The following is a 21555-nucleotide window of genomic DNA, read 5'->3' on the forward strand; positions in this document are numbered from 1 at the left end:
ACTTCCATTGTCCTTGTTTTTTTTTTAAATAAATAAAATAATAATAATAATAATAATAATACTAATAATAACAAGAAGAAGAAGAAAAAGGGGAAGAAATATTAAGTGTAAAAAAAAAAGCTTAATTGCATTGCAATTACTAATGAAGAATGGTCACACATGAGGTATCTAATTGTTTTAATAAAATTGTGGTTATGGGGGAAAATAACTGTAAAATATGGCAAATGTCAGCATATTTTTTCATGAAACACAAAATAACAGTCTTGATGGAATCATAACAATAATTATGATGAAAAACATAACAATATAACATACTAAAATTGTGGTACTGTAAATTATCCTATAATCATTTAATAGAGAAAACATTATCCGAACATGAGATTAATATAATTTAAATGCTGTCTGGAGGTCAAAACATTTACCGGATCAAATGGAACAGTCAAAGTATAAGAAATCTAACACCATACTTTCCAGTGCTTTTATTTTTGCCCGCAACTTGAGATATTAAATTGTCCATGTGTTTAACAGAGTTGTTTTGAAGCTGTGTTTATGGTAGAAGACGGCACCATCAGATTAATGATACCTCAGCAGGCTCTCCTGTAATCTGACAGCTAAACAATATAATGCCATCAACAACAAAAAAATCATCATGTTATTTCTCAAACAGTGAGTCTAGGCTACCTCGTGCATGCCTGATCCCTCCTGTAGCTCGTCAGTTATAAGGATCTCCTGGTTAATGACATTAATCCTGTGTGTTCATTGGCCCATTAATGTGTGCCAGCTCTTGCAGCCTATCTTGCACCCATTTATCACCTATTATCCCTATCCCCTTTTGGTTGCCACTGATGGCAACCAAAGGCCAAGAATTGGTTGCCAATATCTCAAAGTGTTTGCCAATGGGAGCCTGTCGAGCCCTGCAGAGGCCCATGGTAGATGGCAGAGTTGCCTTTGCAGTTTAAACCACAGAAATTCAGAAGATGTTTTAAGCCCGAAATTAAGCTTTTTCAAAGGCACTGCCCTTCATGGCCTGTTAAATATTTTGGGAAATATGCCTACTTTGGTTTCTTGAGTCAGATGGGAAGATCAGTACCACTTTCATGTCTGCACTGTATGGTAAATGTGAGGACAAGGCCAGCAAAAGAGATATAACCTTTTAATAAGTCAGCTTTTCAGATGCAGCTTCCCCGTTTCCAGTCTTTATGTTAAACTAATAATCAGCTGCTGGCTGTAGCTTCATTGATCTTCTCACCTAACTTTCATCCAGAAAGGGAGTAAAGTTATTTCCCTAAATGTCCAACTCTTCCTTTAAGTAGTGTCTGCTGACTTCCTTTATAAGTTCCACCACTTTGATGGTTAGGGCAGCCTGTTTGTAGCCTGGGGAGGCAAAAGCCAGGGCAAAAAAACCCCACACACTCACTACTACTCTTTGTTGTGAGTGTATGTTAACAGCTGACGGCGACCACAAGCCTCTCTCCCCTAGATTGTGACAGCTGGACAGTAAAAGACACTTTAGTGAGTCACTCAAACTGCAGAATAAAGTGTGTGTGTGTGTGTGTGTGTGTGTGTGTGTGTGTGTGTGTGTGTGTGTGTGTGAGAGGGGATGAGGGGGGCACAGTCCGAAAACGTCCCCACACAGACAGGTGGCAAGCAAAAACAGCAGCGGTAAAACAAAAAAATGAGAACTTCGCAGGAGTCGTTCCAATATCCCGCCGAGAGCGGGGGGCCCCTGGAGTAAAGGCAGAAACACCTGTGTTTGCTGCGGCTTCAAATAGAGGGAGGGAGGCTGAGATAAAGAGAGAGAACAATATTACAGAGAGACAAACTTGGCACCGAGCAGGCAGAAAGCTGGTCACACAAACTCTCCTCTCCTCTCCCCCCTCCTCCCTCCTATCCTCCTATCCTCCTCCGCTCTCCTCTCCGTTCACTGGGAGCGCGTTTGATTCGTCTCTTCCATCGCCCCTCTCTCGGCCGAGCCTTTGATACCCCTTCCCTTTTCCCCTCTGGTGCTCCTGTGGGATCCGACTGGCTGCGGCAGGTTCTATATGTGATGTGATGTGAGCTGATGCGGTGCCTATCTTTATCTATGGACGAGCTGCACCGTCGGGCCCTGTCACACATCTGAAATGAACGCTCCAGGGGTGTTTATCTGGGAGCTCCATGTCAGTCGTCTTGTATTCTGACAAGATGGGCATTTATTGGAATGAAAACATTTCCGGTTGCTTAATAACTTGATCAACTTTCTCCTTTTTGCACCAACTGTCCCGTCACTTGTGACTCACAGGACGCTAAAAAAAATGGCGTGGATAAAATCAAGAATATAAATCCTCAAGCAAGCCCCGGATAGCTTCTGTGAAAATATTTTTTTAAAAAATTATGTTTTCTGTCTGAGTGAGTCACCGCTACTGCAACCGCAACCACCACCCCCCCCCACTCCCTCCCCACTCTGTCTCAGACACAGGTCAGGAAGGTGTCGTGTTTTCCTGGAGCAGAAGAGGTGGGCAGCCTTGCACCTGCTCTCACATTTTCTCAGTAGCTGTCTCTATTTCCATTTATTTGCGTAATTTATTTTTTGTGAGTCCTCAGGATGATGTGAAGGCTCTGGCAGCGCCGTCCATGCAACATCCGGCGACGCTACATGTGTATCACTTCTGTTATTGAAGAGTGGAGGTTGCTTGATACCTCAGCTTGTCTTCGACATGATCTTCAACTGTCTGCTTATATTGAATTTTCCAGTATTAGAGCTGGTACTGACAAATAATTTCTGCACCACAGGAATAAAAATTTACACTCTTTGATGGTAACATTATTTTCAAGACATTCTTCAGTGTTCCCACTCTCCCTGGTAAGCTTCTCTTTCTTTCTCCTCACGACTCTGCTGAGGAAAAAAAAAACAGTAGCAAAGAAGCTGGGAATGAAAAGAAAGAGCAAGAGAGTACTTGTTATGTCATGTGTGCGGAGGAGTGAGACAGCTTCCCTGATCACGACCCTCCTCGTACCGGTGACAACGAGACGAAAAGTGCCTCCATATTGGGGCGGATGGCTGGACCGATTGCCTTTTTGTCCTGTGACAGATACACTCCACATGTGTCACAGCCACGGACCCGTCACCTCCGCCGGAGCAGAGAAGATAAGATAGGGAGAAGGAACGGGGGAAAGAGGGAGGCAACAAGGGCGCTACCGCCGACAACGCTGTCAGCCTGTTTATCACCACGCATTAAAATAGACATCGGCCGCCCTTCTTGCTGTCTCTTCCCCGCAAATCTCCATTGTTTCTGGAGGAGGTAGATGTCTAAGACCTGCCTCACTAAGTGCTTACAGAGCACCACTCACTGTCACTGCAAAGTGCCCCAGCTGCAGCGAGAACCAAGCTCTAACATAGTGATTTTACGTGGCTGCAGCAGGCCTCCATATAATGGAAAGAGATATTATTATATTTCCCATACAAACCGGCAGTGGTTGTGCTTCACTTGCCTCTATACTACTTGTCATTTTCCAGAAAACTGCAAGTAAAGGGCTCTTTAAAGCGCTGAGTTTCTGAAAGGAATAGTTTAACAATTTGGGGAATATTTTATTCGCTTTGTTAAAAGAGAGCGCAGAGAGTTCAATGAAAAGATTGATACCACTGTGTCTTTAGCGTAACTATAAGGCTGCAGCTGGCTGCCAATTAAACAATTCTTACTAACTGTTGCTGAGTCATAAAAAACATTGCAATGCCATTTAGTCCATGGCTGTATAAAGAGATCTGGATCCAGGGTAGGAGGCAGGGACCCATTAATTCCTTTGCTCATTGTTGCATGAAGTCAAAAAACTTTGACTTCCTGGGTTTAAAAATACCCATAAAGAAAGTGCACAACAGACTTTCACGAACCGAGTGGCCAACTTCTGATTTAGCCCTCTGCTACTTTGACTGGGGATAAAATATTCATGCCGCTTTTCTCAAAATTTTAAATGTTATCGGACCAAAGGGATCAAATCCTGATTGTTTAATGACTTAATTTCGAAGGTCTCTTTCACTGTGTAAGTCAATGGCAGGGGTTGGTTTGTCCAAAAAAAAAAAAAATGAAATGAATAAAAGTTATTTTTTAAACAATTTTATTTTTATACATAATTGTCCTCGGCCTTAAGTGGTTTTACATTCTCCGATTGTAAAAAATGTGTGGCCTATACACTGATTAAAAAATGTTTTGACATTTCGTCAACTACGATGTACCATACGTCTACAACCTGGCGTAACTTCATTGGCGATGATTTGTTTTGAGTCTCCCTAGCTAGGCTAACTATGGATTGAATTTTGGCCAAATTTGGCTCTTTTAATAGGTTTAAGGTTTAATAGGTTTCCGACGCCTGGTCTATGGGAAAAGGTCTTTTTGGGCTCAATGACATCACTTGACAGACCCACTGATTGTAATTCCATGTTTGGCCTCTACAGAAATTAGCTTTAAAGCCTGGCGCATTTCCTGGGGGCCAGGTTTAGTCGGGTGCGATAGTTTCTGAGTGTCATGCAATAGATCTTCAAGAAGCTGACAGCAAGGACTACAATATGCAACTGAAAAATAGAATCACGATGTTAACTTTTATGAACAGATGCAAATTGAGGCAAAGTCATTCTAGTGTCACAAACACGTTTTCCTTTTTCTCCTTCTGGGGATCAGGAATACAGACCATGGTGCTATAGTCTCTCTTTACTAAAAAAGGTTACTGCAGGGTGTCACAGACATAATAAAATCAAAGGAACATTTGCTTTGATCTTTTTTGCCTAAAGATAATTTGTGTCATCTTCAAATTATGTCAGTAACCAACCCATCAGTCCTTTTTTTTTTTTTTTTTTTTACAAATCTCTTCAACATTACCACAGAAATAAGGAGGCTTTGAAGCCTATTCTTGTGGTGGAAAAAAGCCAAACAGTGGAATTACAACTTCCGGGTCTGTTACGTGATGCCAATGGGCCCAAAAAGACTTTTTACCATAGACCAACATGGGGAAAGAGATATCTGTAGTGAGCATCAAAACCCCCGTGAAATGACTTGTTGATCCATTTGGTCCAGTAATATTTGGAGAGTCTTTTCATCTCGATTCAAGTTAGTGGAGAGCTAAACTGGAAGTAAGCCACTTGACTGGCGAAAGTGTCTTGTGCACTTGCTCTACTGGCCCAACAATACGAAAGATCTGGATAATTTTGTACCGAGGAAGTTAAACTTTTTTGACTTAATGCACCACTATGTGTTCGGCAAGTTTGGTACATAACCTGTTGTAAAACAACAGCTATTTATTCTCGGTTAAAAGCATTTCTGTGGAGCATACCTGTGTCTAAAAATCTAAAAATGAATAGGGCAAGATGTTAAACTTGAGGTAGAGAGTAGTGTAAGGTCAGTTATTAAACTAAGTTGAGGTTAGCTTGTGTTGTAGCTTTTAACCACTTTCCTCACTTGACTTTAATCATTCCTGACACAATCCAACACTTGAAAAAGCTCTTGTGACGTCTCAAAGAATGGTTCAAACTTCCTCTCTGACCCGCTCACACTTAACATGCCGCGGTCACCGCCGTTCACCCAGTTGGCCCCGATGTGGGGATTTTGTCTCGGATGTTCAAAACTTCAGTGGAATGCTATAACGGGCCCAAAGTCTTGTGCTGTGTGCCCAAATTTTAGATTGATACTGTAAGACAGCTCTCTGCTCTCTTTGCTGTTACACTATAAGATCTGAGCCTCTTTGCCTTCGAGTTGAACTCTGTCTAGATGCATGAAATGCCTCTGAAATGGTTAATAATGTAAGTGTTTCTTTCCAACTGTTTTATACTGTTAGATGGTCTTCAGTGGTGTTTTTTTTTCATACACCAAAGTTACACAGCTATTTAAACACAATACAACTCATTTAACATGTGGTATCGTTCTTTCTGGCAGAGTAGGCGTCTCTTTATAATGCAGCTACAGACAAAGGGCTTCATTGCAAAAACGCACAGATCATTACACTTTATAAAATATTCAGATCATGTAGAAATATATTGTTGGAAGAAAAGAAAAGGTTCAATCATTTGGAGTAGGTGTCAATCTTTTCTTTTCAGTCTCTCTGCTCAGCAACAAACTGTTAAAACGAGGCTGTGTTCTGAAATTTTAAGCGAGCCTTAATAATGCACAGGGATCATGTAACAGTTCGTACTCCCACTTCTCTAATCACATGCAAGTCAGGGGTTGAATCTTATCAAAGCCCTCCCTCTTGTGTCGGCCTTTTCGCCTTTATACAGAAGAAGAATCAAGAGTAGCAGCTTGTTAAAAAAAAAAGAAAAAAAAAGTTGAGTGAATCTTTTTCAACTTGAAAATTAAAGGCATAGCAAGGGAAGGGAGCAAAGGAAGTCAAACAGGCGCACATAACAAAATGGCCTCCATTTCGAGCAGTAAATGCAACTCTGCCCTGGGTTTTTCTCAGATAATGCCACCACCTCTTGTATAATTCTACTTGAACTGAAAAGATTGGACTGCAGGTTAATTGAACTGTTAGCTCCTGGAAAGGTTTCCTTCAAAAACCTGAAATAACCTTTCAAACAGTCCAAACACGCATGGATGTTGTGTATAAAGCAGGCATTTGCTGGAATGGCCGAGGCACAGTTGGGGCACCCGGTAGACTATCTCTGCTATGTGAGGAGCATTCGGGCTAGTGTCAGGGTCAAGGTATTTTTAACCACGTATGCATACACTCAACCCGCACTGCCATGTGCCACCTGCTGGACCCTGTCAGCTGCTGAATAACTGAAGGGCTGAGGGGGAGGGAGAGGAGGCACTGTTGTATGTTTCATGAGTCTTTTATATTATTGTGTCTCTTTTATACCGACACTAAATCTCTCTGGTATTGAAAACTGAGAAAAAAAAGTAACGGCTGCTGCATTTTACACACAAAAATCACATATAACTGGAAAAAAAATACCTGCAGTTTACAGAGAGGGAGCCGAGGTTGCTTATTTATTCGACCCAAGAGAGCCAGAGGTGGTGGTAGATCAATACTTGGCAGATATCGATGGTGCTATAGTGGTTATTTGTTCTTGATCCCTTTGGCTGTAGACATTCCTCCAATAGGTGAAAGCATGGTGGGAGTCTCTCAATATTCTCGCCACAGCTGCTCTCATAAACCAAGGTTCATATTGCAGCAGCTGGGCCCACCTCTACACAAGACTAATTGTAACACGATTTCACCCTCTGCTCTGGAGCCAATTTATGAAACCACAGGAAGGCCAAGTAATCGATTTCCAAATTTTTAAGTGAAGTTTTTGAAATGTTGATTTGCGCCGCATCGACTTGGTTCAAGGTGTTTGTTTTTTTCTTCCTCTCCTTTTAAAGCTTTCCACATTTCAAGGTGGATTTTAAGTTTCTGGCTTCACAAAACATTTGTTGCCCCACACCTCACTGATAGAAAGAATGCTGTCCTGTGCTCTTGTCCTTGCGGGGTTTTATGACAATTGGACTGCCAGAGCACCAAGGACTGAGAGCAAACAAGCCTTGGAGCAGAGGCGAGATCACACCAAGGTTAGAGACACTTAGGACACAAAACGCTGCAACGTGCGAGTGTGGCTGTCCCTGTGTGTCTGCACATACATGCGATTCCCCCGCTCCTAATGATCCACAGAATCTTTGGCCATTGTGAAGGGGTAAGGCAGACCAACGCTTGAAAAGTTTCTTTCGTTGCTCAGCAACTGCACAGAATATACAGTAAACAAGGGCGAGGGGGGATTTGTGTGTTCGTGGGTGCCAGTCCGCTTTTAACTTTCCACTGAGTGCTCATGCAGTGGACATGACAGGCCGTTTCGAAATCCACTCTACACTCTAATTTTGGATGAGGTGTGGAGCTGGGGGTTAGAGGGATCCATCTGTCTGCTGATATACAGCATGTGGCCAATATGATGTAAGGGAGAGTCCAACTTAAATCTACCTTCTGACTAGTGGTGAAATAGAAAGGTGTTGTAATAAAGTTAGTAGTTTGCTCACTATTGGAGATCTATGTGTGGTCAGGTTGAATTCTGTAGGCACTCTTCAGACCACTGCTGCTGTCCATCCACGTTCTCACTGTTACAAATGGTCATAGATTTGCCAAAATATGATTTCTTTGTTGGCTTATTCTCCTTCAAACCAGAAGTAGCAATTGGTCAGTCTTACCCAATTTTGGTACAAAGTGTATGATGCAATATAAATGTCCTCTGTAAATATTGCAACGATTAGCTTTTTAAGCGATCAGTCAATTAAAAAAAAAGTTATTGCCAGCTTTTTTGATAATTGATCGATCATCTTTGGGTTTTGGACAGTTGGTTGGACAAAAGAAGCAATTTAAATGAGTCATTGCGGGATCTGGGAAACGATAAAACAATTATTCGGTCAATCTTAAAAATAATTGGCAGATCATTGGATAATGAAAGTAACCCTTAATAGAGCTTAGATTCTCTGCCCGAGCCTGAACCAACCGTAATTTCCCGCCACTATCTTCAGGCTCGGACGAGTCGGGCTCCTCATAATAGACCTAGGCTATGGAACCAACTACCTGACGGCGCCACTGGCCGCATATGTGAGTTGTTGACGGTGACAACATGTGTGTCGGCTTCGTCGAGTGTACCAAGTGCAGCATGATGCTGGCATATGACAGCAGAAAGACGGGGACCTCGACACTTAAGAGGCACATGACAAAGGCTTGCCATGGAAAGAAAAATGTGGAGTAAGGGCGTCCCGAGCAGAGAAGGAAGTCATGCTACCTCTGTGTGTGTTGTAGTCAGAGCCTCTCTGTGGTTTGTTGTTGTGGTAAGCAGGTCAAGTTGCGTGTGCATGCAATTTCTTTTATTTTCATGCATCTTTCCTCTCTTGCAAGGAGCACCTGTAACATAAATAATTTCCCCTTGGGGATCAATATGTAAAGTATTTCTGATTCTGATGTAAGTACATGTGTGTATTCCACTGGCTAGCTCTTTGCTGCTGCTTTGCACTGTGCTCATAGGGTAGTTATCACTGATTTTAAGGACAGCGTTATCTGGGAAACTTAGCATCCACCCTTCCGTTTCCCGCAGTTAACACCGTTAGCTCTGTCAGCACTTTTGCTGTTGTTTAGCACTAGTTATGGAGTTAGCACCATTAGCCGTTAGCCACCAGCTCAGTCAGCTTCATGTTGAAAACCATGTCAGCACAAGTTATAGGCTTCGAATTTGGCTTAGAGAAGCTTTAATGTGTGATTTCAACATTGCTAGTAGCCTATCAATGTGGACCACTGACATACCAAAATAAACCTGGAAATGACGAACCATTTTTTTCAGAAGGTAAAACTACCTTTGATCTGGACGCCTTTTGGGAGCTGCTTTATAGTCCTATAGATATCCATTAACTAAGCAGAGCTACCACATGCTCCCTGTTCATCATGTCCTCAGGTTGAACACAGACACATAAAAAAGCCCTTTAAAAAGTTTTCCAACACTGGAGGATAACAGAATTTCCTAAAACCAACACAATACTAAACCAGTGCAACATGAAATACCAGCTGTAATCAGCTTAGGGCCAAAAATAATGTAATCACCATTCAAAAGCCTGTATTAGTGAAACCTTGATAGAGAGAGTACACACACGCTTTGATGATATGCCAGACACCTCTGGCATGGCAACCGTGGACAAACCTCTCATATGAAAAGAGGCTCTTCTCTAGTCAGCACCATCCAGACTGATGTGATGTGACAAGGACAAACATAATGCGGCTGCTTCATTGTCTCTGATCGTCTATTGTTTCAGTCTATTACTGATATCACGTCTGGCAGGGATCGGATTGTGTTCCCGACACCTGCGTCCCATCAAAATCAAACAGCGGCTGGTTTGATTTGCTGGATGATTTCCAATCCAGCTGTTGTTTCGGAGGCTTGTAGGAGGGAAGGTGATGAAAAGGTGGACAGCTAGACCCATCGCTTTAGCAGCTCTGGTCTTTCATATTTCTTGCAGGGGTATGGATGTACCTGAAGTAGCACTTTCTGTCCATAGAATTAAATGCAAGGACACCTTTTTTAACCTATTTATTATGAGTGTAGTGTGTATCCCTTTAACAAGCTAATAAATAGCACATAACATACACATATACCAGTAATAAGACTGGGTCAACCTTCCTTCAGCTGCTGGAAACATGCAGTTTCTAACAGATCTCATCAAATGTGGATGCTTCTGTTTTTCGTTATCCTTTCCCATCTAATCCATCTTCCATCCCTCAATGAAATTCCCTTTTTTATGATATTGTTTGTTGATGGAGCACTTTGTGTGGGGTTGGCATTTGTTTTTTCCTGCCGCTGGCTTTATGGAGCCAACATTTTCTACAGCTTCAGGCTGTTTACTTGGCTGTTTTTGATCAAAAGCCCCTCCAATCTACTCATCCATAGCACTCTCATAAGATTTCCAGCAACAGAATCTCACCTATTGTAAGTATATTTCAGAAATAGGCTGTCCACTGTCGTGCTCATCAGTTAATATGAGGAGGGCGAAATGTAAAAGAGAATAGTTGGATTGTCTTTGGATTAAATTTATGATCATTTAATGAAATTGTGATGCAACAATTTATCGGTCAAACATCAATATCGGCAGATATTCGCCTTGTTAACTGCCATCGATGACTTCACTGATGGCAGTGGCCGATGTTTATCTGTTGTGTCACTTAAAGGTCCAATATGTAGGGGATATACCGGCAGAAATGGAATATTATATCCATAATTATAGTTCTAATAATCAACTGAAACTAGGAATTGTTGTGTTGTCGTGCCCTTAGACTCCATCCATCCATTTTCATCCGCTTAACCAAGGCCTTGTTGCGGGGGCAGCAGGCCAAGCAAAGCACCCCAGACGTCCCACTCCCCAGCAACGCTTTCGAGCTCCTCCTGGGAGACCCCAAGGTGTTCCCAGGCTAGATGAGATTAGTAATCCCTCCAGCGTGTCCTGGGTTTATCCGCGTCGAAACGAGTCAGTTGAGGTGGTTCCGGCACCTGATCAGGATGCCTCCTGGGCACCTCCTGTTAGAGGTGTTCTGGGCACCTCCCACTGATAGAGGCCCCCAGAACACCTCTAACAGGAGGCGCCCAGGAGGCATCCTGATCAGGTGCCGGAACCACCTCAACTGACTCGTTTCGATGCGAAGGAGCAGTGGCTCTACTCTGAGCTCCCTGCGGATGTCCGAGCTCCTTACCCTATCTCTAACGCTGAGCCCAGCCACGCCACGGAGGAAACTCATTTTGGCCGCTTGTATCCGTGATCTAATTTTTTCTGTCACTATCCAGAGCTCATGACCATAGGTGAGGGTTGGGACGTAGATGGACCAGTAATCAACTGAAGCTAAGATGTTGTGTTGGCGTGCTCTCTTAATGAGACATTTATATCTAAAAATGGATTGGGTCCTCTCCCTCAGAGTCTGCCAAGCTGTGTCTACAGAAGCCCAGAAGTGACAAACCAAACACTGCCATATATGTATTTCGCATCGGCCACCAAAGTTTTCCTATATGTTTGAGGCATGAGAGAAGTTTTAGATGGTTGCAATCTGCAACCTCACCCCTAGATGTCACTTCATCCTACACCCTGGACCTTTACATTTTGCACAGGCTGAAAAGCAGATGACCCGGGGGCGACATTATATTTAATTGCAATTCTTAAACAATTTTGAATCGTGAATCATGTATGGTGATGATATCATATAGTGGGGCCTCTGGTGATTCCCACCCCTAGATATTAGGGAGGGAATTATTATTGACTTGTATTATATAAAGTAAAAAGGCTTTTGAAGCAATTTTTAAAAGATGCTCTTCATGTGAAAAAAGGTTGTGTTCAAGGCTGTGTATGATTGAATTGGTGCTCATTCAAGATAGTGTAATAAAGGGCTAAATGACTTTTAGCATTAGCCACTATAACTACATTATTTAGCGATTTAGCTGAGCTGCCACATATTATTGTAAACTGCATATTTTCCAGTGCCAGAATAGAAAACTCAGGGACTCAGGGCTACGGTCAATTTCAGAAGCAACACACAATTAATCAGTCATATTAATCATATTTATATTCATGAAACAACCTTGACCTCAGTGTTTGATATAGTATTCAAAACCTGCATCCATTATTACCTACGTTATAATATCATTCAGAGGGGACCTTCCTAATTTAAATCACAAAATCCAGGTCAACCGGTGCATGAATCTCATTGCGGAGTCCTGATTCACTGGCAGACTCTGGCACACCAAACAACTTAAAAGATTTATTGCTTTTCCCTCCCTGTGCATGTATATTCCACCATGTCAGCACAGTATAGATAGACTCTGGCTGTTATCTGCATGAACATCCCATCGTTGTATTTCTCTGTGACCTCTCTGCTCGCTATTGTTTGACATTTTTTATGCAACGTTGATTGTCATTGAAAGTGGCATTCAGGCCTGCTATTGAAGCTCCAGAGTGGGTATTCTTACTCTATATTCATTTTTCTTGAGAGCATATCTTGGTCAATATGTTTTGCTTTTGCAGGCTTAGTTATAGCCCCCCATACACTTTAAAGTAATTCAATAATTTTCCTCCTCGCGGTCGAAATAGAGGCATCTTCCTGGCTCTTTTTTTCCCCAGAGGGAAATGAAGGGACATCACTCATGTCTTTTGCAATTGTCTTTGCCCGCTCCACTGTCTGTGTCTTTGTAAATGCGGACGTTCTTGTTTCTGATGATCAGGTGCAGACAGGGATCGATTGATGGGGTCATGCTTCTGCAGAGTGCTTACCTGTTATTAAGAGCGGCTGTGATGCAGGAGGAGATACCCTATCGTGCGTGTTCACTCAGTGGCAAACAGCTTAATCCTTTCAGAGCGTTCTGCATCTGATCAGAGACAACAAAAGCAAGAAACACAGGTCGGGAGGCTTTTTTTTTTTTAGGCACGTAGGTGTTCATGCTTTGTGCATTTGTCTCAGAAAAGTCATCGGGGCATGCTGCTATTTGTGTTATTTGTTTTCCAGCGCTTACGTGTGTGTGTGTGTGTGTTTGTGCACGATGAGAGCCGAGGTGGGTCACGCCGGGAGGACAGGCGCCGGCTCATTTTTTATCCCTCTCCTGCGTGCCTCAGTCAGGGGAGGCTTTGTCACCAGCTATCTGCCTGCCAGCGCAGGGTATTGTTATTCCAAAGTACAGGGCCAGTTAACATTTCTCTTGTCACTGCTACATCTCCCCCACAACACACCAGGAGAAAAAAAAAACAACAAAAAAAAAAAACAGGAGAGAAGAGATGCTCCTCGCTCACTCTACTTCTTTGCCCTTTCCTCCTTTCTCTGTCTTTGTCCCTTGCTGACTCTTTCTCTTCATCCTTCTCTCTCTCTATCCTCCCAAGGAAAAAGCAGCCCTTTTTTATCTTGTTCTACATGTTAGCTGCTTAATAAAACACTGCTGCTCTTTTAATAAAACAGAGCTGATGTGCTTGTTAAACATTGAAGCTCCATCTTTCTTGGTTGTAACTCTGAGCTTCACCCTCCGTGAGACGTGCTTAATTGTTTGGCTGAATCTGATGGCAAAAGCAAATTTTAGCGTCGTGACAGGCAGGTGTTTTAGTCGGTCATGTTTTTCTGGGCTAACGCTCAGCATGTACCGTTCAGCCCCCTGCTGCGAGTCTCCCCGTCAGCAGAATACAAAACTGCTCATATCAGCCCCGGCTCAGCCGAGACACATGATAAATACCTGTAATCACCAACAAATGTGGTATTTACAAAATATAATGATGAATGCCATCGACGAGCTGGATTTGTACTGAGTGATTAGGCCATTACCTTGGGGCAATTAGCTCCAACACTTGGACACCGTGAAAGCTGCAGGCTTTCGCCAGATGCACGTGTCCCCTCGGAACTTTTTCAGTTGATGACACGGCTTCCTGTGCCCATATTCCTGAGATTTATTTACCCTGCGAGAGGCTGGCAGGCTCAATCGCCCTGCAGTAAAGTCTTTTACGTGGTACGCTGTTCGATTGGGAGCAGCTCGTAACTCAGGCAGTCTATCAAATCAATGGGTAGCATGTTGAGCGCTGATTTAGGATGGTAATTAGAGATGTTAATTGTTTTCATTACTCAGGGCCGGGGGGGGGGGGGTAGCCTCAAAGAGAAGGGGGGAATGGGCACTTCTGGGGCTGATCGGGGGATTTCATCACCTGGTGACACAGAATGACCTCCCCATCATGTACAGATGGCATCTCCATGTGACCTCCATTGAAGCTGCTGAATCTATGACCTGTGAATGACCTTTGTGTATCTGGCACAGAACCAAGAAAGGTTACACGTTGATATATTGGCTAATATTAGATAATTAGCTCTAATGTTGAACATGATTTGCAGCAGAAGGATATTTTAATGAATAGCATGGTATATCATAGCCATTGACATTTTCCTCTACCCATTTTAAACACTATTTATGAGAGCACATCAAAACAAAATTTAATATACAAGCTGAAACCATGAAGTTCCTAACTGCTGAGAAAGGTAGAATATTGTGTCTGCAATCGTTCAGCCACGACCGTGCTGTAAATATGTTTAAATGATGAATAAATGGAACGAACTGCAGTGAATAGGTATCGATTTTTACTTGGTAGGGGTCGTGGCGCTTCATTAGAATGGGGAGCGTGCACTTTTAGTATTGTGTGTGGTCTATTCAGATGTTAAAACCTGAAGAGGTTCATTTCAAAATGAGATGTTATTTGAAAAAAAACAACAACAAAAAACATGACCACTCGTACACGTGAATGTCACCACATAACACTGATGCAAATGATTTTACCTTGTACAGGGATGCTGAATAATAACAAGTCCTTGGATGACTGAAGTGTGGCACTTTTATCAACTGGAAACCGGGACATACAGAGTGATGAGTCTCAGATGGGTTTGTCTGTATTTCATAATGTTAATGAAGATGTAAATGAAATATACAGTTTGGAGAAAAGCCAAAAACATGCTAAATTGTATATTTTGATAAGTTATCTTAAGTAATTTGGCATGCTAGGAAAACTTGATGACTCTGGCTGTCATATTTCATCCATGTTCCATGTACAAAGTGTTGTCTATAGGGATGTTCCTAACAACTAATTTCTCTGATGTTTTAACTGAAGTTTAAACTTAGACTAGTCAACGAGTCTAAAAGTAAGAAAACAGTCAAAACTTAGCACAATTTAATCCATAAGTAACACTGTCAGAAAAAAAATAGCATGAAAGAGCATTTTAAAATAGTTAATCACATTTTTCAACAACCAAATCATATTTTAGATGCTGCTGAAATGTGCGGCACTTTGCACTTTATTCTACAAAACATGAGAACAACTCACTTCATAAACGTTGACAAATAACATTTATTAAAAACAATATTCTTTAAGAGAAGTACCTGATTATCACAACAGCATTTTCCTTGGCTGAATGCAATCGCATAAATTAGTAATAATTTTAATAATAACTGCTTTTGGTGCCAACTGCTAACAAGTTGACTAATCATGCGACCGTAGTTCAGTTATCAGTTTTATCATTATCATACAATGGAATCAGTTTTCTCAGTTTTATTGTCATCATACTATGGAATTAGTTTTATAAATTTTATCATTATAATGCAATGGAGTCACTTTTATCAGTTTTTATCATTATCATACAATTGAATCAGTTTTTCATCATTTTCATACAATGGAATCAGTTTTGTCATTATCATTCAATAGAATCAGTTTTATCATTATCATAAATTAGAATCAGTTGTTTCAGTTTTTGTCATTATTATAAAATGGAATCAGTTTCATCATTGTATCATTATACAATGGAATCAGTTTTATCAGTATCATATTGTGGAATCAGTTTTATCAGTTTCATTGTTATCATACAATGGAATCAGTTTTATCTTTATCATAAAATTATAAGAAATTAATTTCACTCATATTGCCAAAAAATTCATCATTTGTGCTCAAGAATTCTTAGAATAAGATACATAGGCTATTGTGTGTTCTGAGTCTTTGCACTGTGTGTTTGTGACCTCATTATGTAGGCTAATGCGTCTATAATTTGCCTATTAGTGAATGTGAGAGTCATTGAGTGAGCTTGTTGTTCCTCTGAGAGTTTCAACAGTGTGCTATGGAAAAGTTTTGCTCAGCTGCTTCAAATGAGTACCCATCAGCCTGTACGAATGCTGTCACCTGTGTTTTTACCGGTAAGAAATGCGATATTGTAGACTGAAATCGGCCTACGTATTCGAGCCTTAGTACTTTAAAACTATAAGTAATTTGTCAAAATTTTGTTCCAAATTTGCTTTTTTTTGCTTCTAGAAAGTAGCATGTTGTTCAGTGCATTTCTTTGTTGTTTGTAGCGTTTAAACAAATGACTAATAATACTTAGACCTCCACTCCCTGTCCATGGTGCTGAGATATGTTCCCGATAGATGCGATGAATGGGGCTTTCAGTGCTCTTTCTAAGTTGGCATTAGGCATTGTTTAAATGAGAAGGAGATAGGCTTGTAGGTCTGTTACAGCAGATTTTAATAGGTGCTCTTGATGTCATGTCACATTGCCATACCTTTGTTTTTGCTAAAATAACGCCTCTGTCTATGACTGCAGGAGTTACAATGTTTGAGTTCTTATTCTGGTTCACAGAGATGAGTAACACCTTATTTGCGCGTACAGCCCCGAGGTGTCGGGGTTTACCATTGTAGCACACAGTTTAGTGTCCACCCTACTCTTGTGCCAGTGTTGAAATTTCACACCCTGCTGCCCATTCTTATCCTTTCAGAATAATGAGCACAGCCGCTCATAGTACTTATCTGTAAGTGACACTTTTATTGGGCAAATTAGTCTCAGATGTTACTATCTTTGGACATGGGAGTGAGACCTCCATGACCCTGTGGAGGAGAAAATCCTCCTCACTTCAGCTGAGCATTATTAAGATGTCCCCCCCTCCCTCCTTTCTGCCTTCTGCTCATCATAGTTTTCCTGAGAAATGCTGCTCTGCGGCCTTTAAAAGAAAATTATCTGCAATCTGTCCATTATAAATGAGCTTCTTGAGACGTTGATTTGTGTTTTTGATCCCTTTTTTTTTTTTTTAACAAAGATGTGTCTTCGCATTATGCAGCTTTGTTCCAAGACTGAATGACATCACTTGCTCCCTGCTCCTTGCAAGATCACACCAGCTTGATTCTGGTCTCAGACCAAAGGGGGTAGACATTATGGAAGGCGTATAGGAAAGCTTTAATCTGTGTGCTTTTTTTCTGCAGGGGTACTCACACTCCTTATCCGTGCATAAGATAAAACAAATCTTCTTGCAGAACATCATATAGAGGTTTAGTTGATCTATTGAAGCCTTTCAGCCGTGCAGCAGTGATGGGAAATTGTAGTCGGGAGAAAAGTAGGCATTTGATGACCCCTGCATAATGGTGTAATGCCTGTAATCATGACAGCTGAGGATGGACACGGAGCTAACGGAGCCACCACATCAAAACACACAAACACTGCAGCCTGCTGCGCCATCTCATCTAAGTCAAGGCAGTCGCCAGAAATAGCCCTGATTGGGCCCTGAATAATTCAATGTCATTTTTTCCCTCCTCCAAAAGGACTGTGGGAGCAATTGATGAGAGCGGATGAATATTTAATGGCCCGGAGTCTCTTGGACAAGCCGGGGCCTGGGATGACAAGCTCCGAGAAATCAAACAGAGAAGAGGAGAATGAGAAAAGGAGGTTGCGCAGTGAGGGGTAGCGCAAACACTGAGGGGAGATATGAGTTCAGATGCAGGCAGAAGCAGTTAGATCTTTGCCATACATCTAAAAGCAGCCAGAGCTGCCACTTTCTTTCAAGCATTTAACTGGCTACATTGCAGCGCCTACTTAAAAGTTAAACAGAAGTGTTTGCTTGTCCTTGTGAGAAACTTTGATACTTTGCGATACCCTTTTTTTTACCCCTCAGTGTCACATTAATTATTAAGTGATGGACGTTTTAGAAATGCATTAAATGTTTTCCACTCCATGTAAAGTCTTTTTGGGAGGGTTTGAGCCAGCAGGAGAGAAACAGTTTCTTCAACTTTGCCACCTCTGCTCCCTTTCGAACATGTAAGGTTAATTTCCCGGGAGATGCAAAACTATATGTTATCACAAGTTGCAATTTTACAGTGAAAGAAGATGGAGCATCAGGTCCCAGAGCAATATGACCTCAATTGGTCAGAGTGTGGTGCTATTATTGAGGTCAAATCAGATTTTCTTTTAAACTATACATTATTTTGTTGTCGTAGGTAATGTGTGCAGAAATCCCAAGGTACATGAAACAAACATACCTGTTTTATTCCTGATCCCAAGAAGTTCGTAAGCATGTTTTGGATCTTTAAATTATTTTTTATTTTTTTTATTTTTTATGCATTACATTTTCTAAAATTTGCTTTGTGGTAAAATCAGTACACTGAGACAGTCAGTTTGGTCCAGGGATCAGCAACCTTTACTATCACCTTTTCTGTGTGGTGCCAGAGACATGTGCTTGTGCTTGAGAGGCCACTGTGTTTGAATAGTTATTGTTTGATTGTGGATTTTTGTATTACATGTTGCATTTGTTGCTACCGCCTTCTGATTGGCTGCTACCTCAGCCAGATGTCTATTGTAAAAGAGATTTTCAATGTCAATGGGACTTCCTGGTTGAATAAAGGTTAAATCAATTAAGAAGAATAAATCAAAAGAGCCATTTTTGGCCCAAAAAATGTTTTTAAAAAATCTGTCTGGAGCCGCAGTACATATTTGTGCCTTATAGTGATGGCAACACAGCCTATTTAATCTACATTAGCCTATAAACATTCCTAATAAGTCTATATGAGCATTCATTAATATGTTTTACAACAAAGCAGCTACTCTGCAGTGGGCTAATTATGAATATTTGGTACTTAAACTTTGCAACGTTGGTGGTGAAAGCTAACTAATCTGGCCATTCACTATGAAATTCTCTATTTTCCTCCGAGATGTTTTCTTTTTTGTATTTGGAATCAACAGCTAGCCTCACTAAGGAAGTTTGGCCATCGCTATTAGGATATGGCAAATTTCAGGAAAAAGCGCCATGCCATAGATATGTGACACACATCGTTGACGAGATGTTTTTTTTTTCAGTGTGCAGGCTACACATTTATACAACTGGAAAATGTCAAATCACCTTGGGGCTACAACATTCATAAATGAAAATTAAAATGTTTATAAAGAGAGCCCGTTGAATCATCAATCGGACCAATCAGATCAGTCTATCTGACAGAGGCGGGCTCTGGGTGGGTGTAACATGATGAGGACAGCACTGTGCCTTAGGAGTCGAAAAGTAAACAGCCAAGATGGCAGCGGCCGAAGGACAGCGTCCATTCAATTTAGCTTTGGAAGAAACGCTAAGCCAACTACATTTATCTTTTTACTTGAGAGAGGAACAGAAGACTTCCCTAGAAGCCTTCGCTTCCAGGAAGGACGTTTTTGCCTTTTTGCCAACAGGATACGGCAAAAGCATAATATATCATATATCACTGGTCAGCAAACCAATGGGGCTAACTGCAATGAATACGTCACCTTGTTTTTTGCTCTGATTGGCTATTGTTCCATTCAGTTGCATACGGTGGCATTTAATATGCCTCAGTTAGTGCTGCCTCTTGGCTAGTTAGGGTGTATTGGTGAGGGCCAGACTCAAAATCTTTCTAGATTTGAGTCTGGATTTCCAGGATAACTGAGAATGGTTTTAACTGATAAAGTGTTGCTTAGGTTGGAGGCAGCCATTTTTTAGCATAATACATGAATCAGCATCAAAGCCACAATTTCACATATAAGCACACATCACAGATTTTAATTACTTTTTGCTTGTTTAAATGTGGTGGAACAATTCATTAGTGACTAGCTAAATAACCCGAGATAGATATGTAAAGTTGTTGGCACAATTATTTGTAAGGAAAAACGAAAATTTGAAAGGTTCCCCTCCTTGTCTATGAAAGCATTTGCAGAGCAACTCATATAAAGTAAAATAAAAAGAAATTGCTCATGATTTCTGAAAAACAGCCTCTTACTCAATATAGTTAGATAACTTTGAAACCCTGTTGTGTTATGTCCTAAATGCCAAAATCAAAACCACTGCATTGTATTGTGCTGTTCCTTCATGAATCAAAGCATTTTATCAACAATTTCACTCTCAAATCTCAAGCTTTCGTTTGTTAATGACTCTTATGTCCAATTTTACATCAATTGTAACTGTTGGTGTTTTGCACACTCAATACAATGATTGATTTTTTTTTATTTTTTTTTAACAAGGCTGGATTTTGAATGTTCTTATTAAGGTTTAATGCAAAATCTATCAAAGCAGAGCAGAATGTCAGCGCTCTGAGTGTTTTTTTCTTTATTCAGTAGGCATTATACAGCTGAATGGCTGACTCTGCCACTGTCGCAGTGTTATTAGATAGATGTCTCCACCATCTGGATGTCACAACCTAATATTATCCAGCTGCAGAGACTTGAGTGCAATGAAATCACTGGAATTCTTACCTGCTTCGGCTAAGTGAATATACCTCACCTTGTAATCACTTCACATGAAGACGTAGCCACTGATTGTACATGTCAAAGTCAGGTTACAAGTCATGGGGAGTATTACTCAGCTGCATCATGTCTTCTGTCTATGTCTAGATTAGAGTAGTATAGCTGCTGCGTTATGGGAAGTGTAGGATTCAGTGTTTTTGGAGCTTGTGGTATAGGGATTTAAAGTTGGGATATCTCAGGCTCTGTTTCATAAATCTCTTTCAAAGTCTCACAGCTTTGGATGTGAAATACTAAATTGCCTTAGTGTCATCTACAGTGTTGTTTTGTAGGGTTTGGTGATACGGCAAAATCTTCTATCGTAGTAAATGTAATTTTGGGCAATGTCGCAGTAACTGAAATATCACAATACAGTAATTGTACTGTAGGCCTATTCAGTTGGTGACCTGTGGGCCACATCTGGTACAACAAAAATGTAGACTACATATAGAGTCTGGAAGGAGCTAACAAATGAGCCATCTTGCTTCCTTCTCATCTGTGGTGAGTTACATATAAGCAGTGCCGATCAAGCAGGTTGTACGGATTGCTATAGCAACACCGCCAATCGTATCTTTTATTTTCTAATGTGAGGCAGTTCCTACCAGTCTTAGTAGCTTTTCAAAACATCTGTGGTCACATAGTCAAAAATGCTTCCTATGTCTTTTCCTTAACACTCTTGACCTCAAAAGAAAACCTCTTGAGGTGAGGTGTGTGGTTGGGAAGGGAAAGGGAGGGAGTTACTGATAAGGAGAGATAGAGTGTGAAACTGGTTACTGTTGTTTGCCACCTGTTATGGTTGTCTGGATTGATAGGTCTTTTTGTTCTGTTTCTGCACTTACCAGATGTGTCTGGGTCAGATATGTCACCAAAATTAATATTTGTTTTTAATTTCCAAAGCAAAAAAAAAAAAAAAGGTATTGAATAGGCCGCTGAAAGTCTGGCCCATCTGCATTTCCTTGTTTTTATAATCCAACCCAATGGAATTTGTAATTGAAATGTCCTGGTTAAAAATAACTCCACTGTACTTCATCAGACTTGA

General features: G+C 41.1%; 1 protein-coding gene across 3 annotated transcripts in view; it reads left to right on the top strand.

The window, feature by feature from the left end:
- The window catches only part of LOC126401736 (receptor tyrosine-protein kinase erbB-4-like), a 391678-nt gene that overhangs the window by 70379 nt on the left and 299744 nt on the right, over positions 1 to 21555 (top strand). The gene's annotated exons all lie outside the window — the stretch shown is intronic.

This window comes from Epinephelus moara, chromosome 15 (assembly GCF_006386435.1).
Source record: "Epinephelus moara isolate mb chromosome 15, YSFRI_EMoa_1.0, whole genome shotgun sequence".
Lineage (NCBI taxonomy): Eukaryota > Metazoa > Chordata > Actinopteri > Perciformes > Serranidae > Epinephelus > Epinephelus moara.